Consider the following 8253-nt stretch of genomic DNA (forward strand, 5'->3'; position numbering starts at 1 on the left):
AAGAGGATTCAACTGGTGGTTGATATCAACTTTTAAGGCACGCTGTAGCCAGAGATGAGAAGCAGATACTCTAGTGCAACCGCAGGCATAACAAGCTGAGTGTCTGCAACATGTTTGTTGCCTCAGGATCAGTTGTTTACCACATCTCATGAACTTGATTTGGAGAGTATCAGCCAATCTTTTCATTGTTAACAGACTCTCAAATTCCTTCAGTGTATTCAAAGAGCTCTTTATGTACCAACTGCATCCCTGCAAAGATGTTCATCTTAAGTAAAATGTGATTATAAAGGAGAAAAGATAAATATTTTATAGCACATCAACAGGTGAGAATACATAAATGAAATATTAGCATTATGTAAATATCATGCCATGTATTTATTAATATTTATAACCAACACAAACAAGGAACACAAGTTTTACTTTGCTTCTTTTCGTCCTGCATGCATGGCTCATTTGGGTTTAGAGCATCATAAATCAGAACTACTCTGCACACAACTGGATTAGCATTTAAGCAGTTCTCTGAGGGGTCATTTTTAAATTGAACCTGATTAAAACTGCGCGGATGAATGCAGTACTCCCTGGGCTGTCATTGATCTTCAAAGTTAAACAACATGACAGCTGCTCTGGGGACGTCAAATATTTTTCCTTAATTATCTTTTCAGAATGTACAGTGTTGCGTTTCAGAGTTCATTTTTATACAAGGGTCGACTTGTTTAAGTACCTGTTCACAATGTTTCAAGGGGCATTGAAATACATCATCGGTATCATGTAATCCATTCCCCATGTTTCTCCCTATAGTAACATCTCATGGTGAAAATTTGAGCTCATGCAATGTAGCCTGCTTTTTGCAAGGTTTAGTGGGACTTAGCAAGATCACAGTGCAGAAAAAATGTGTATGCTAATCATTTAGTCATTTCAAAGAAAGTTAGTCAAGTTAGCGTATCTGTATAGCTAACCAATTATGTCAGTTTGTCAAACATGTGAGCCGAATGTCACGTACTGGTCCAATCCTGAGGGTTATAAATGGCATCATGGACTCAAAAAGGAAAAAAAAACACTTAGTTTTTTGGAGGTGGGTTTGTGGTATGTGTCATTGATGAGCGTGTGGAGAACTGGACCTTCTGAGCCTTTTATCGGACTCTCACAGTGATGGATGTGTTCAGCTCTTTGCCCAATGGCCTATAGCCTGAGCTTCTGTCTAAGCCTCTAAGCTACTGGAATTCGTGCAGCCTCATGCTGTGGACATCAAGGGAGAACAGCCATGCTGCTTTGTTTACAGCCTTTCATGGATGCCACACTAGCCTAATCAATTTCAAAGAGGATAAATATTCAGTGCACTGGTTGGTGATTGAACGGTCCATGAATTCACAGGGGCAGTAAATATTAATTATTATACGTTATTTCTCTTATTTCAGTTAAATTGTCCTTTTTTATATACTGTAGAGTTTGTCTTTACGATTTAATATTCACTTGGCTGGTGGAGCTTTTCCACCACAGACTTTCTCAGCAAAGTCAAGTGCTGTTTTTCATTGTCATTAAATCAGGAATCATACTCTATATTTCAAAAATCTTCACATATTGCAGCATTTGATCCTTGGTTTAATTTGTTTTGCAGCTTAAGTTATTGTTCATTCAAGAACATTCTGATTATTTGATAATTGCATTGTTTAATATTTACCCATCAGCCTTTTCATATTTGCCCATAAACAATAACCTCAGTTGTGTGTTATAGATCTTATCTGTTTTAACAAATCAAGCGTGTGAAGGTAAACAAGAAAAGGCAAGCTATAGCACCCGACGTCAGTGCCATTTTATCAGCACTTCTCCTATCAAGGTCAATATTTCACTCCTGTAAGTGCAGACAGAAGTGTATGGCAAACAAGTGTAGACATCATCTCGAATGGGAGTGAGTGTTTCAACAGGCCTGACCTACTTTCAGCAGCCAGGGCTGAAACTGCTCCTTACCTGTGTCTGGCAGACGCCAGCCCCTCTCATAAAAACACAGGCCCTCGATATCTAAAACAGTGCAGAGAACAATATAATACTGTATATTTTTTTATGTCTCTCGTAAAAAGAGAACTTGACGAATTTGCTGCTCTTGCTGGACTGTGCTGCATATGGTCGCACCTTCTGTGCCTGGTCTGTTACACAAGTTAATATCAAGTGACTACTGGATGTGACACCAAAGCCTGTGCTAAGTTTCCACTGATGGCACATGCTGTCTGGAAAGCAGAAAGTATCTGAGCAGTGACTGAGTTGCTGAGTAGGATTTCACCCAGGGTTTATGCGAGGACCAGGACTGAGGTTAATGCTTGCTATAGCTGCCAGCTTTCACAGAATTTCAACAGTTTTCTGCTACTTGATGATTTAACATCATCTCTGAATGTTAGAGACAAAATTGTTACCTTTTATAAACGTTTCTTCTTGAAGGAAAGAATAGAGTCGGTGAACCTGTTATCCACTCCTAAAGCATTAGCACCATGTGTGTAGCAGGAAGGAGAAATGGAAAGACTTGTTAAATACTGTAATTTTATTGTGAGGCTTCATATGTGCATCTCATCACTGCCCATCGTAAATGCAGAATTACTTTTCAGCATAAGACTTTGACATTGGAAAGCCCACAAAAATGTCACCCTCATCCTAACCTGCATCATTGTGTCCAGAGCAGAGAGACTCTAAGTTCTGCAGTGCTCATATACTGTAGGTGATTTGGATTTTCCAGCAGTAAGAGGATAATGAGAGTGCAAGAGATTGAACATGCATCAATTTAAAAGTAAAGTGATCTTCACAACCATAGTACTTGGAAAAAGATTGGCAAAATACATACATTTACTAATACTCAAACTATGCCATTTAACAAACTGAAACTAGAAGATGGAGCCACAACCTTAGGACCTCGACTTCGTTGTCAGTGAAATATTGTTAGTAAATACGAATCCAAAAGTAATTAAAACGATTTAAGTCCTGGTATTACTCACAGAGCACTTGTGTTCATCCTTTTATGAGCAATATTTATTGCAGTGTAAATATTTATTATAGTAGAAACAACAGTATAAACAGTTGCGATGTAAGCAGCAGCAGCAGTGTTGAGATGCACAGTACTGTGTAGCTCAGAAAAGACAAAAGTCTTCCCTAAGGGGGAAATGCAGTTTAAATGTCAGCGTCAGGATGATTTCAACTTTTGACCACTGAATTTGTAGTGTATCTTGACAGTTCATCATACACCACATACGCCAAGGGACCGTAAAATGGGTCAGTAGACTGAGCATTCAAAAACCAACCAACGGGAGATATAGATAAGGAAGAGGAGACAGATTATAAAGGGGGTTTAGTGTTTTAGCAATGAACGATTAATTTCTTGTTGGTTGCCAATTTAAACTCTGAATAGTGTATCAAACTATAACACAGAATACCCTCAAAAATTGAGGTGTTTCCTTCTTCCTGCAAAAGGGTGTGTGACAGCAGTAGAAAAGAAATAGGCCAAGTCTGTGAGATCAACAGGGCAGGCGGCTTCTGAAAAGTGGATCAGCTTACTCCGGATTGTTGAGAACTGAAAGGAGTGTGGAAAGAGGGAAAAGTACAAACTTCTACCAATTTTGCCTCAATCCCCCAGTATTTACCACGTCTGAGGGTTACAACACATGAATAGTTTTAATCCAGGTTTATGCCCTCTCTGATGTGTTTTGACAGGGAGATTTGGTGACGGGAAATAAAGGGCACAGAGCCAAGAGAGGCAAATGACTCTCACACAGTAGTGTGTGAGTCTTATTGAAACTAGTATTTGTCTGGTGAGATTAGTTACCGTAGATGATCTCCATCACCATGCAGTTTCTAATATACAGTATATACTGTAGATCAGAGTCTGACGAGGAGACCAACAATAGGAAAATGCATCTTTGTGCTTTGGTATTCTGTCTTTTTTCCTTTCCCTCCTTTCAGTATTTTAATACACTTTCCTGTGTCGCAGAGCCCCTGCTGCTCATCTTTCACTCACTTCAGCCCTGATAGTGATAGCAGGCCCAGCAACAGACCTAGCCGTGCTACTTTACATTTCATCAGCAAGCTGCTTCTGCTGGCTCCACATCTGTTATGGAAATTTTGCGCAGAGGGGAAATGGAATGTAATGGAATATCATTCTGAATATTTTCACTTCTAAGACAGGGTTGATTTAGGCTCTTGTATTGGTTTCAAAGACAGAGGTGATGAAATATACTCATCCACTTTCACAGACATTTATTACCCTAATCTATCAATACATTCTTAACGCTTGATAGCTTCAAATTTGGGTGTGTTTTAGGAAGTCAGCGCTTCCGATAAAACTCGCCACCTCTGACCGTGTGTCACAGGCCCTGGAGGAGAAGCAGGCTTGATGAATTAAACTCCCTTGAACCTTAAGTTCAAAATGTCCCCTATCTCTGTTCAATAGTTTAATAAGATTTTAATTAGGCAATTAAAAGTCTTTGGAATAGCATATGGTCATAATTACTGCTGTATGGTTCACTCAGGGATGAATGAGCCATTAATTACTCTTAGCTAGGTCTGGGAATTGGACCTAAAATGGGTCGAGAAGGAACGAAGAGAGCGTTTCTTCACCTAATCAGACGTACAGACTTCCGAGTTTTCATTCACTGGGGAACAGGATTGGGGTGCACTGACTATTTGAAAATTCATCAGCAAGTTTGTGCATAAAGTCCTGTAAAAGTTAACTACTAGCTTATGTCAGACCGGTGTTTTACTAAAGAAGGGTGCATCATTAGGCTACACAACATGTGCAATGCAGAAAAATATAGTAAGATTGTACTTGTGTTGCTTTTTTTTTCTTTCTTTTTAAAAAAAAATCTAGACTAACTGTTGTGGTTTTTATATCGCAGAAAAGTAATCTTCCCAATTTACAACATTATTATTAAACAGGGGTTTCATATTTCCTCTTTTACTCTCAATGATGAACAGATCTCATCATATATTAGCTAGCTAGCGTTGGTTTACAGTACTGTAGCTTGCTAGACCAGTTAGCTAACACCTTGAGAACTGAGCTCTACCTAAGAACTAGTTTGTGTGACGCAGCCCATTTACCTAACCTCTGTCTACACTTACATCATAATCAGGCTTCTGGAGGATTTCTAACAGAAACTAATAAATAAGTCATTGTAATGGGAGAACACTTTATGAAAGTCCCTATGACCTGATACTTGAGCATTGTGAAAGAAACAGCCTACAGTACCGTCATATCTTAGTCAGGGATATGTATCTTTAGATTTGGATGAGTAGTTCTAATAATCTGGAAGTAGGCAGCAGGTCCAGTGCATAGCTGTGTCAACACTGCACGCACTGTCCATATGTGCAAGCGCACTTCTCCATTAAATCCTCTCCTGACAGATGATATCCTCCACATCTCACATCTGCTCCTTCACACATCTGAGAGTCCTTCAGGGGGGCGTGGAGGTGCTGAGGGGGGAGGTGCTGCTCACAGGTTGAAGGCCACATCTGGGAGCATGTGACCTGGGTTCTCCTCCGGGGTGTGACGTAGGTGTCCGGCGTGTATTTATGTGTGTGTGTGTGTACAGGTGGCTTCCTCAGATGACAGGCATGCCGTGAGGTCGTATTTATCAGTCAACACTTTTCCAGTCAACAGGCTGTGTGTAGAATGTGGGGAGCCTTGACCCCTCCTACTCGACTCATATGGCGAATGCTAATAGTGGTGCCACCTGTTTCAGTGATGTATGTACTGCTGCTATTTATAATACTCACATAGTCTCACTGTATAAGTACTAGTGCTGTCATTGGTCAGCCTCTGCCAGTCAGTGATATACGGTGATAGTTTGAGCTTTCTTACAGGAAGTTACTGGTAAAGACTTCTGGGAATCTCCCTGTTTGGTTAAATATAAATCTGATATCCTACTTTTGGGCATGCTATCTCCTAGTTTTATTGCAGTATACTGTATAAAAAGCCCATCAATTTTTATGAGGAAGTTTTACATTGCAAATACTTTGTGTTGCACTTTGACTGTAATTTGTAAGATTTCAGTTTCACTCTGACAAAGCTGCCTATTTACAGGAGTTGTATTCCTCATCACAACCACATGTGTTAATGACAAAAGATTGTGCAGCATTCACTCCCTGCAGACAGCCTCTTACTGCTTTATTTAATGGTTCCCCCCTCCCCCTAAGTAATTATTTTCACTGCATGGACTGTCAAAACAACTGTTGTTATTAATGTATGGATGATGGGCTCAGATAGTGATAACTGTATTTATGCCCCAAATTCTTGAGATTTTTCCTTTTTCTACTTGGTATAACATAGCAGGGACTAAGGCAGTTGGTCTTACTCTCGAAAATCTCTCATTGTGCAAGTGTTGCAGTAGTGTTGTGAGTTTTTTTTTTTTTTTTTTTTACATGGCTCAAGACTCCCTGGTCTGTATGTTGATAAGGTTTATTTGGTTTCCAGATAACAATGTGCAATGTCATTTATTAAAATAAAGACAGCAAATGCAGCAAAGATCAGTGTTTCTGAGACAAAAAGTGATTTTCATTAACTAGAACTGCGTTTCTGTCTCAACTCTTTGCATACTTCCTTTTATGAGGTTAGATGTAAATAGAGCATCCAAGCAGACATTCTCAGTTCTTGCAAATCATTTTCAAACCGAGTGCATTAAGACAGTGCTAAAAATGTTTGTGGAATGCCCAAAAAGCAGTTTCATCATAATGTTTCAATTGCAAGGTTAATATAATTGTGTGTACTGTAAATAAATAGCATTGCACTTGGTCTGGTTGAGCAATCACATACTTAGCTGTGTTTAATAATACCCAGCATATGCCTTTGATTAGACTATGTTTTATAGTCTGCAGTAAAATTTTGACATATGCAATAATTGCAATAATTATGTCAAACTGATTAAGCTGATGTGTTGTCGGAGAGAGAGAGAGAGGGTAGAGACTGAAGAGAAGCTCATAGACAGAGAGATGTGAGAGTATCATGCACAGGCAGAGCACACTATCACGTCTGTGTAGGGAGTGAAAGGGATGATTCAGTTTATGCATCATGCAGGAGAGAGTAGTGAAGTGCAGAGTCGCATATAGATTTCTGTGCTGTCAGAGAGGCCCTTGTTCTCTCGCTCACGCTGAGTCGAGCTCTCTTCTACGTTCCTCAGTCAGATTTGGCTTGATACATGCGGGACTCTCTTTCCTGACTGTCACACAAACCCAGAATTAATGTTAGCGCCGCTGCTCGCTGGTCAAGTGTCGTCTCACTTCCAATTGTTCCACACAAAGGACACTAATGATGCTTCAGGCCCTTCTTGTCCATTACGCGTTGCAGTCTACTGATATCACGTAGGCCGCTTGCAGGAGGCGCCTGAGAAACTTCAGACAGTGACCTAGCCTGGAGTCTCAAAAGCAGAAGCCTTTCATAACCTCATCTGCTTTTGTCATTATGATCATTAAGAGTCACAGTCCCTGTGCTGTAGGCTTCAAGCCCCTCAATGGCCAGACACTCCTGATTATTTTTCCTTTTTGTAGCTCTGGTGGAAAAGGAAATGATAGATTTAGATTTTTTTTTACCTTCTATTGAGGTCATTTTTTTTGAAAGACTTTTAATGAAGCACTGTGTTTCAAACTCGGGAGGAAGACTTGATTTGTCCTCCGCTTCAGTAACAGTATCCTACACTAAACTGACGGAGCAGAGTGTGTCTACCTGTGTTTCTCTATTTCAAATCTCGTGTGTGACACTACTGCTGTAGAAATAACCCTCTTTGTGTCTTGTTCTCTGGCCTTTATCGTGGCCTTCCTGCTCCTCCAAATGTCATCCACCCAGCTCAGATTTGGAGATGTCTGTGTTTGCAGTAAACGTCAGACTGCTTATTGATTAAGAGTCGGGAGCCCCTTGATAGAAACCAGGAATAGCTTCACTGGCTACCTTTTTGCTATTGATTGCCATACCTCACATGAAATTGAGCCTCCCGTTGGCTGCATTTAATGAGGAGCTCCCCGTAGCAACTGTAATGGAGCGTTTGCAGCTGGAACTGGGATGTCTGTATTGGGTTTCTCCTCATGTCTCACTACGTTCAGTTAATCAGCATCACCAAATTGCTTCCTAACTCCATTAGTGGTGTAGTAGTTGTCTTGTGGTCTGATGTGTTTTTAAGAATTGTTGCAGAAGTTGTGGACCAATGAGACCAACTACAAAAAGTTAAATAATGATTATCTATGTGGAGCTGAGAGCTGAACAGCAGGCTTGTGCAAATTTGCCAATTTTCT

Source organism: Trachurus trachurus (genome assembly GCF_905171665.1).
Source record: "Trachurus trachurus genome assembly, chromosome: 6".
In the NCBI taxonomy this organism is placed as follows: Eukaryota; Metazoa; Chordata; class Actinopteri; order Carangiformes; family Carangidae; genus Trachurus; species Trachurus trachurus.